Source organism: Gadus chalcogrammus, unplaced genomic scaffold, assembly GCF_026213295.1.
Source record: "Gadus chalcogrammus isolate NIFS_2021 unplaced genomic scaffold, NIFS_Gcha_1.0 GACHA076, whole genome shotgun sequence".
NCBI lineage: Eukaryota > Metazoa > Chordata > Actinopteri > Gadiformes > Gadidae > Gadus > Gadus chalcogrammus.
In genome coordinates, this window is record NW_026613511.1 from 105,362 (window position 1) to 114,692 (window position 9,331).

At 48.8% G+C, this 9,331-nt stretch overlaps 1 non-coding gene across 1 annotated transcript; it reads left to right on the plus strand.

Moving 5' to 3' along the window:
• The first annotated feature begins 6,092 nt into the window (after window positions 1-6,092).
• trnat-ugu (transfer RNA threonine (anticodon UGU)) lies at window positions 6,093-6,166 on the plus strand. The gene has a single exon. It is a non-coding gene; the product is annotated as a tRNA-Thr (tRNA).
• Window positions 6,167-9,331: the final 3,165 nt, after the last annotated feature.

The following is a 9,331-nucleotide window of genomic DNA, read 5'->3' on the forward strand; positions in this document are numbered from 1 at the left end:
GAGAACCCCTTTTATCAAAGATTCACCCTGGCCCTCTCACGCCCCCTCTGACCACTCCTGCTGTTGTTGCCCTTGTCCCAGTGGGGAAAGATCCGAGTCGCCAAACCCCGACTTCTCCTTCCCTTTTCTCCTCCTCTATGCTCAGTACTTTTTACCACCAGCCCTGCATACACCCCCCTACGAACCGTAAAGCCACACAGCAAATTCATGGGTGTTATATTTCCGGCGTTTTGACAAATTAACGACGTCGCAGTGATAACTGTTGTACTATCTACACTAATGGTGTAGCTTCAATTAAACGTCATCGTTGATTGGCAGCGTTAGTGTCTGTCAGAGTATTAGAGTGTTTACGATACTCTGCTTTACGGCTGTCGTAACGTAGCTGTTGATGTTTACTCTAGTGGGTGTTACGCAGTGGCGATTTCTCTAAGACTGCAAGGGAAGCTCAGCTTCCCCTAAAATTTCGAACATTAAATTGTCAAATATGTATTGTTGTGTTAACATTTCATTGACTACAAATTCGTTAAAATATGTTCATGTCGAAGACGAGTTCGATGAGAATCTTATCCAAGACTGACTCGATTTTGTTAACTTCTCATACATTCCCGTAATGTCAATGCATTAGACCGTAGAAGCCGAGCGTCCATTCACTTCAATGAGACTGCATGGAACAGTTTTTTTCATTGCCTCGAAACTCGACGGTCATTGGATAAATGCCCAGATTTGTCCCGCCCCCGGACGCTCAGCGTCTCTGGGGGTGGATGGAGCAGTGGGCTGGCCTGGGCTAGCCTGGACGCTGGGCTTCCGCGTTATGATTGGAGGATCAGTCGAAAGTCTGAATCACTTTTTGATTGACAGCTATTTTGAGATATACACAGTCACTTCACTATCTGAGTTCAGTCCCATCGCGGATTTTGCAAGTGAAGTCTCATGACAAACTGCAACACATTTATTGGTATTTGCTTGGCGAAATTGCTTCCATTATTAATTTAACACATTTATTGTATTTCCTTGTTTCAGTTTAACATACTTTCCGCATTTCCTTGTTCCGAGATTAATATCGTTTCGTTAGTTCGTTCATTTATACTGTTGGCTAGGTCGGAGTGAACTAGCCAGCTAGTAAGGTGCACACGATGGCAGTTTGACAACTATTTTGATGTAGGCCAAAAATGAGCTTCCCCTCTTTAAAAGACCAGCAGCCGCCACTGGTGTTACGGCAGTGGGAGGGGCTTTCACGTGAGTCTTCATCCGGTATGCTGTGAACATGAACCCGAGAGCTTGTGGATAAAGTCAGAAGTAACAATTTACCTATGTCTGGACATGCCGTGTTTTATTACATGGTGTCAGAAGTGGCCAGTGGTTTTGCAAAGAGTGTAAATCATGGCGAAGTTCAACCCACCGGAGAGTTTTAGCTTTTGACCGACGGAGTGGACCGACTGGAAAAGGCGGTTCGAGAGATATCGGACGGCTACGGAGCTCAACAAGAAGTCGGGTGAAGTACAAGTGTGTTCCCTGGTGTACGTAATGGGGAGTGAAGCGGAAAATATTTTCAAGTCGTTTACTTTTACTGACCCAGGACACCAGAATAATTACAATATAGTGATGGAGAAGTTCGACGAGTACTTTTTCCCGCGGCGGAATGTAATCCATGAGCGTGCTGTTTTCCACCAGCGCGTGCAGTGGCCTGGCGAGCCGGCAGAGACTTTCATCAGGGCTCTCTATGATTTATCAGAACACTGCGAGTTCGGGGAGGGTAGAGATGAAAACATTCGGGACCGAATCGTGGTGGGGATTCAAGATAAAGAGCAGTCTCGTAAATTGCAGCTCATGGCGGATCTTACACTGGCGCAGACTATACAGTCTGTTCGCCAGTCAGAGACAGTGAACATGCAGATCAGTGCGCAGGCAGCAGAGGCCATGGCAGCCACGGCATCCGTACAAGAGGTGCGGGATGCGCGGAAGACGAATATAAAATGGCAGCGCAACGCCGAGAGAGCGGGAAAGACGGAGCACGGGAGGAATTGCAGCCGGTGTGGGAAAACAGAGCACAAGGATCCAGAGAGATGCCCCGCTCGCAATTCAGCTTGCAACAAATGCGGCAGGAACGGACATTGGCAGAGCCAGTGCAAAACCAAAGCGGTGAGGGAAGTAACAGAGGCAGATGAGCAGAGTGAATACTTCCTGGGATCAGTGAATGCAAACGCGAGTGATGAGTGGACAGTGCAACTTCTGCTGGGTGCAACTCCTGTTAAGTTTAAGATCGATACTGGGGCTGATGCTAGTGTAATGTGTGAAGAGACTTTCAATATGCTCATTCCAGAGAGAGAACTGAAGCAGACTAGTGTATTTTTGACCAGCCCAGGGGGTCAATTAGACTGTAAAGGACAATTTCAAGTTAACACCACATACAAGAAGAACTCATTCTCATTCCCAGTGTATATTATTAGGGGAAAGTCTGTCAACAACTTACTCAGTAGATCCACTGCAGCTGAGATGGGCCTCGTGAAATGGATCGAGGAGGTCCATGGTGCCTTTGGAGAGCATGGCACGCTCAAGACGGAGCCTGTGAGGATACAGCTCAAGGACCACGCCACCCCGTACGCGGTGCAGACTGCGCGCAGGGTCCCAATACCGCTGACGTCCAAGGTCAGGGAGGAGCTGCGCCGCATGGAGGAGTACGGCATCATAGAGGAGGTAACCCAGCCAACCGATTGGTGCGCCCCCATGGTGCCCGTGCTCAAAAAGAACGGAAAGGTTCGTATATGTGTGGATCTTAAGAAACTAAATGAACAGGTAAAGAGAGAGAGATTCATCTTACCTACACCAGAGGAGATTACAGCGGAGCTGTGTGGAGCAACGGTGTTCTCCAGCCTTGATGCAGCCTCTGGGTTCTTCCAGATTCCTCTGCACAGTGAGAGTAGCCTACTCACCACATTCATTACGCCATTTGGCAGGTACTGTTTCCGGCGCTTACCATTCGGGATAACGAGCGCCCCAGAAATTTTCCAAAGGAAAATGTTGGAGACACTTCAAGGCCTACAGGGCGTCTCAGTTTACATGGATGACATTGTTGTGTATGGAAAGGACATGGAAGAGCACGACCTCCATCTCCAGAAGGTCCTGGAGAGAGTCAAGTCTGCTGGGCTCAAGCTCAATAAGGAAAAGTGTAAGCTCAGACAAGAGCAGCTCAACTTCCTGGGCCAGGTGGTCGATGCCACAGGCGTGCGGCCGGATCCAGCAAAGGTGCGAGCAATCCGGGAGCTCGCTGCACCAGAGAACGTCCACGAGCTCAAACGTATCCTGGGCATGGTGAACTATCTCGGTAAATATGTGCCGAACCTGTCCACAGTGGGCCAGCCACTGTACGAGCTGCTCCGGTCCAAGACAGCTTGAACCTGGGTTCCCGCACAACACACAGCTTTTGAGAAGCTAAAAGAGCTACTGATGACATCGCCAGTGTCAGTGTTTTATGACGTCAACAGACCCACCGCTGTCTCAGCTGATGCAAGCAGCTATGGGCTCGGTGGCGTGCTGTTGCAGCTCCATGGACAAAACTGGAAACCAGTCGCATACTGCTCAAGGAGGCTGACAGACGCAGAGACCAGATACGCTCAGATTGAGAAAGAGTGCCTGGCGAGTGTCTGGGCCTGTGAACGGTTTGAAAAATACCTCTACGGCCTGGAGAGTTTTGAACTTGTGACAGACCACAAGCCCCTGGTCCCACCAATGAACAGTAAGGACTTAGACAACGTTCCATTAAGGTGCCAGAGACTTCTTATGCGGCTCATGCGCTTTAAGCCAGTGGCTGCGTATGCGCCGGGGAAGACCCTTGTTGTGGCAGACACACTGTCACGGAGCCCTCTGAGCAACGCGGAGGACGGGAGAGACACACACTCTGAGGTTGAGTGCCTCATTGCAGCAGTCATGGACAGCGTGCCAGCTACCCCACAGAAGATGAACAACATCAGAGCAGCTACTGCAGCTGATGAGAAGCTGCAGACAGTGATCAGGTACATTGGGTCCGGCTGGCCGGAACACGCATGCCAAGTACCAAGCAACATACGTGAGTACTTCTCTATGAGAGATGAACTTTCAGAGTATGGCGGGATGGTCGTGAGAGGAAGCCGCATCGTGATACCAGGGACGCTGAGGGCAGACATCCTTGAGAGAATCCACGACGGACATCAAGGGCTCTCAAAGTGTCGGGACAGGGCAAACGCCGCTGTCTGGTGGCCCGGCATCTCCTCACAACTGAAACACAAGGTGTTGTCATGTCAGTCCTGCTGTGAATTGAGAAGAGCACAGCAGAAGGAGCCGTTGATCTCTACCCCGCTCCCCGACAGACCATGGCAGTGCATAGCTCTGGACCTATGCGAACATAATAAACAGAACTACTTAATCATCTCAGACTACTACTCTTGATACATCGAGATATTGCACATGAAAACAACAACAAGTGCTCATGTCTCTCTGAAGCTGAAAGCTATATGCGCCCGTTACGGCATTCCAGATGTGGTCGTCAGCGACAACGGGCCGCAGTTCACAAGCACAGAGTTTCAAGACCTCGCCCGTGAGCTTGACTTTGAACACGTCACCTCAAGCCCACACAACGCACAAGGCAACGGTCACGCAGAGAGGGCGGTGCAGACCGCAAAGCGAATATTGAAACAGAACGACCCTCTCATCGCACTCATGTGCTACAGGTCAACACCATGCAGCACAACTGGAGCCAGCCCAGCTGAACTACTAATGGGCCGGAAGATTCGAACGACACTGCCTACCCTCGAGAGAAACCTGCAGCCCTCATGGCCCGACGGGCAGCGCATCAGGCAGAAGGACGAGGCAGAGAAGAAGAAGCAAGCCTTCTACTACAACAGACGCCATGGGGCCAGACCCCTACCCCCACTTCAGCCTGGTGGTAACGTCCTCACCAAGCTGGACCACCAGAAATCCTGGACAGCTCCTGCAGTTGTGACCGCTGAGAGTGTCACGCCACGCTCTTACATCATCCAGACGCAGCAGGGGGCAAGACTCAGGCGCAACCGGCGCCACCTGCAGGAGATGCCTGCTCCACAGCCGCCTGGAGGCAAAGCACCTGTCTTACCTGTTTGCACGGACAATCCGGACATCAATCGACAGCAGGGGGACTCCAGTGTCAGCATGCATGCTGGTGCTGAAAATCTGTCACAGACCAGGTCTGGACGGATCTCTAAGCCAGTCATCAGACTGGACTTGTGAGTTAACATGTCCTCGCACTCATGGCCTTTGGGGGGGAAGAAGGGAAAAGAGTTCCAGGTGTGGTAACCTTTAAACCACATAAAAGAGTTCCAGGTGGTAAAGCCAAATAAAAAGAAAAAGAGTTCCATAGAATGTTATAAACTGATGTGTTTTAATATCAAAAGAGTTCAGGAATGCAAACTGTTATCTTATAGTGAAAAGTAATTTGATAATCGTTTGATAATCTAAAGGTTTATTGAATATAAGTACTACAGAAGACAGACCAAGGGTTGAATGTCGTTTATTGATATTTAATGAAGAATGACATTGTTTACATTTCACAGGATGTTTAATGTGGTCCTGCTTATTGCTACAGAATAGCATTGTTCTTTACAGAATGTTTATCTGTTTACTTTATTGAGGAAAGTAGAACTAAAAAGGGGAGATGTCAGAGTATTAGAGTGTTTACGGTACTCTGCTTTACGGCTGTCGTAACGTAGCTGTTGATGTTTACTCTAGTGGGTGTTACGGCCGTGGGAGGGCCTTTCACGTGAGTCTTCATCCGGTATGCTGTAAACATGAACCCGAGAGCTCCTGGATAAAGTCAGAAGTAATAACTTACCTATGTCTGGACATTCCGTGTTTTTGCTGAAGCATTTCTCCTGAACTGAGAGGGGTGCTGTGGCTGGGACTGTCATAGTGACCGTCTAGTTCACAGAAGAGGCAGTGTTCTAATCACATCAGTAAGTTGTATAATGTAAGTAACCTACTCAATTGGAATTCCTTTAGCCGCCAGTTCTGATAGCTTAACACATGATCGGGTCACGCTACATGAGACCTTTTTCATTGGTGTCTCAAGAAAACAATACAATAGGGGTACTGTGGCTTAGCTGGTGAAAGCGCCTGTCTTGTAAACAGGAGACCCTGGGTTCAACTCCCAGCAGTACCTACACTTTTTGCAACAGCATCATCAGGGGCCGGTTACACCAACTGGGCGTAACTAAGCCTGGTCGTAACTGCTAAGTAGGTCTTAGTTACGACCTGGCGTTAGAATGGAACTAACGCCGGTTGCACCAACGGGACGTACGCCTGGTCTTAACTACGCCCGGTCTTAGCCATGCGCGGCCATGTGAATGCTCCATGGAATGCGCATATCACCGCGTTGCTAGGATACCTCGTGACAACAGCTGTTTACTATTTTACTTGACATGCTGTTGGACACCAAAATAAATAATTCATTCGTTCACTCATTGTCATTCATCAATTGTGTTAATGCCTAACAATAAAACACTGCAAACAAATATCATTAAAATATGTATTTGTAATGTCTGGTTTACGACGAGCAGGCATTTAGACGGGAATGGTTCTTTTTGACAGAAGCAATGCATTGAACATCATCAAATGACAAGGAGCTAAATTGAGTTGTTTTGAGACTGTAGGAGAGATTTGTTTAATGTGTCGGCCTATATAAAACATATAAACATAGTTAAAACAACATTCACAACTGATTATAAGTTGAGAACGGACTAATCGGCCAGCGATATCTTCCCGACAGGCAGTCGATCTGTGAACACTGATCATATCGCCGGCTGTGCTTTGAAATGCAGTTTAGCGAAGCGTACTGAGCAGTTGAAAGGATGGTGGTAGCGCTTCATTGGATTGGATGTAATTGCTATAGAAACAGCCTGGAATTTCAACTCTACGCCTGCCCCTGACCAGGCGTAGGATTTACGCCTGGTCTTAGTGAAAAGAACGCTAAGCCCAGTTGGTGCAACCGGCGTAACGGTTAGGTTGGACTTAGAACGCCAAGTTACGACCAGGCGTAGTTACGACCAGGCTTACGCCCAGTTGGTGCAACCGGCCACAGGAGACACCACCCAAACATACAGTCACTAGGGGACACCACCCAAACATACAGTTACTAGGAGACACCACCCAAACATACAGTCACCAGGAGACACCACCCAAGCATACAGTCACTAGGGGACACCACCCAAACATACAGTCACCAGGAGACACCACCCAAACCGACAGTCACCAGGAGACACCACCCAAACATACAGTTACTAGGAGACACCACCCAAACATACCGTCACTAGGGGACACCACCCAAACATACAGTCACTAGGGGACACCACCCAAACATACAGTCACCAGGAGACACCACCCAAACAGACAGTCACCAGGAGACACCACCCAAACATACAGTTACTAGGAGACACCACCCAAACATACAGTCACTAGGGGACACCACCCAAACATACAGTCACTAGGGGACACCACCCAAACATACAGTCACCAGGAGACACCACCCAAACATACAGTCACTAGGGGACACCACCCAAACATGAAGTCACTAGGAGACACCACCCAAACATACAGTCACCAGGAGACACCACCCAAACATACACTCACTAGGGGACACCACCCAAACATACAGTCACAAGGAGACACCACCCAAACATACAGTCACTAGGAGACACCACCCAAACATACAGTCACTAGGAGACACCACCCAAACATACAGTCACTAGGGGACACCACCCAAACATATAGTCACTAGGGGATACCACCCAAACATACTTCAGAACCAGGAAGTGATATCAGAGGCCATTGTGAGAAAACCTTCGTCTTTTCAAGTAATCACTTTCTTTTTTATATTCTTTGGACTCCCTTTATAATGGTTTTTATCAGACTGGTTCATAAAGTGTTGTTCTTTGTCTCCATAAAGAGAGAAGTGCCTCCAAGTGACTGTGGTTTGGGTTTAACGCTTAACTTTTGCTTCCTGAACGAGACTTCCTGTTCTCCCCCACAAGCTAGCGCAGTGGTTCTGCTTTCCTAGAACTCTTCTTGATTCACACACACACACACACACACGTAAACACAGAGACAGAGACAGAGAGAGAGACGGAGAGAGAGAGAGAGAGAGAGAGAGAGAGAGAGAGAAAGAGAGAGAGAGACAGAGAGAGAGAGAGAGAGAGAGAGAGAGAGAGAGAGAAAGAGACAGAGAGGGAGAGGGACAGGGACAGGGACAGAGCGACAAGCGAGAGAGCGCAGACCTACCCAGAGACCATCTCTCCACTGCTGATTGATCAACTCATTACTGGAGCCTCCCTCCCCCCCCCCCCCCCCCCTCCTCCACACACACACACACACACACACACACACACACACACACACACACACACACACACACACACACACACACACACACAGTGTTGCTGGCACTGCGGTGTACTTCCATTTAAACTTTGCACAATATACAAACCCCCCCCGAGGCTTTTTGTTGTGGTGTGTCGTAACCCGAATGAGCCGGTCATGCTTCCAATCAAAGCGCTCCCACCGCCGCCGCCATTAAGCCGCGCTACGACCTCCGGCACCATTCAGAACCACGGCGCTGTCCGTCATGACAACCAGAGTTCTGCCTCAGAGGCCGCGGGTGAGAGGCGGAGCCGTCCAATGGGAGGCCGTCGCCGGGCGGATCTCACCTCTGGGCGCCGGGCCCTGACCTGGAGCACGGGCAGCAGGTCTCCGGCGCAGCGGCACACGGGCCCCAGGCTCAGGCCCTCCTCCAAGCGGCCCGAGACGGGCGGGGGCTGGGTGTCACTGGACACCAGTCCTGGACGGGGCGGGGGGCAGGGGGGCAGAGGTCACGACCCCGGAGTCCAGTCCGCCGAGAGGAGGCCCTGAACTCTACGGGCATATGTGCTCCATACAATAGAAATATAAATATAAATACCCTACAAGCGAACCCTACAATCATAGAAGATAAGATAAGATTATAAATAAATAAATAAATAAATAAATAAATAAATAAATAAATAAATAAATAAATAAAATACAATAAAAATAAAATAAAAGTAAGAAGTGGACATCTTTTAGTGGGTATATATATATATATATATATATACCGTATTTTCCGGACTATACGTCGCTCCCGAGTATTAGTCGCATCAGTCAAAAAATGCTCCATGACGAGGAAAAAAACATATATACGTCGCATCGGTGTATAAGTCGCATTTATTTTTAAACATTTAAACAAGAACGTTTAGTCTGGAGAGACTGAATAAAATTGCAATAGCAATATAGGTGTGTCGGTCCCACTCGTAGTTCT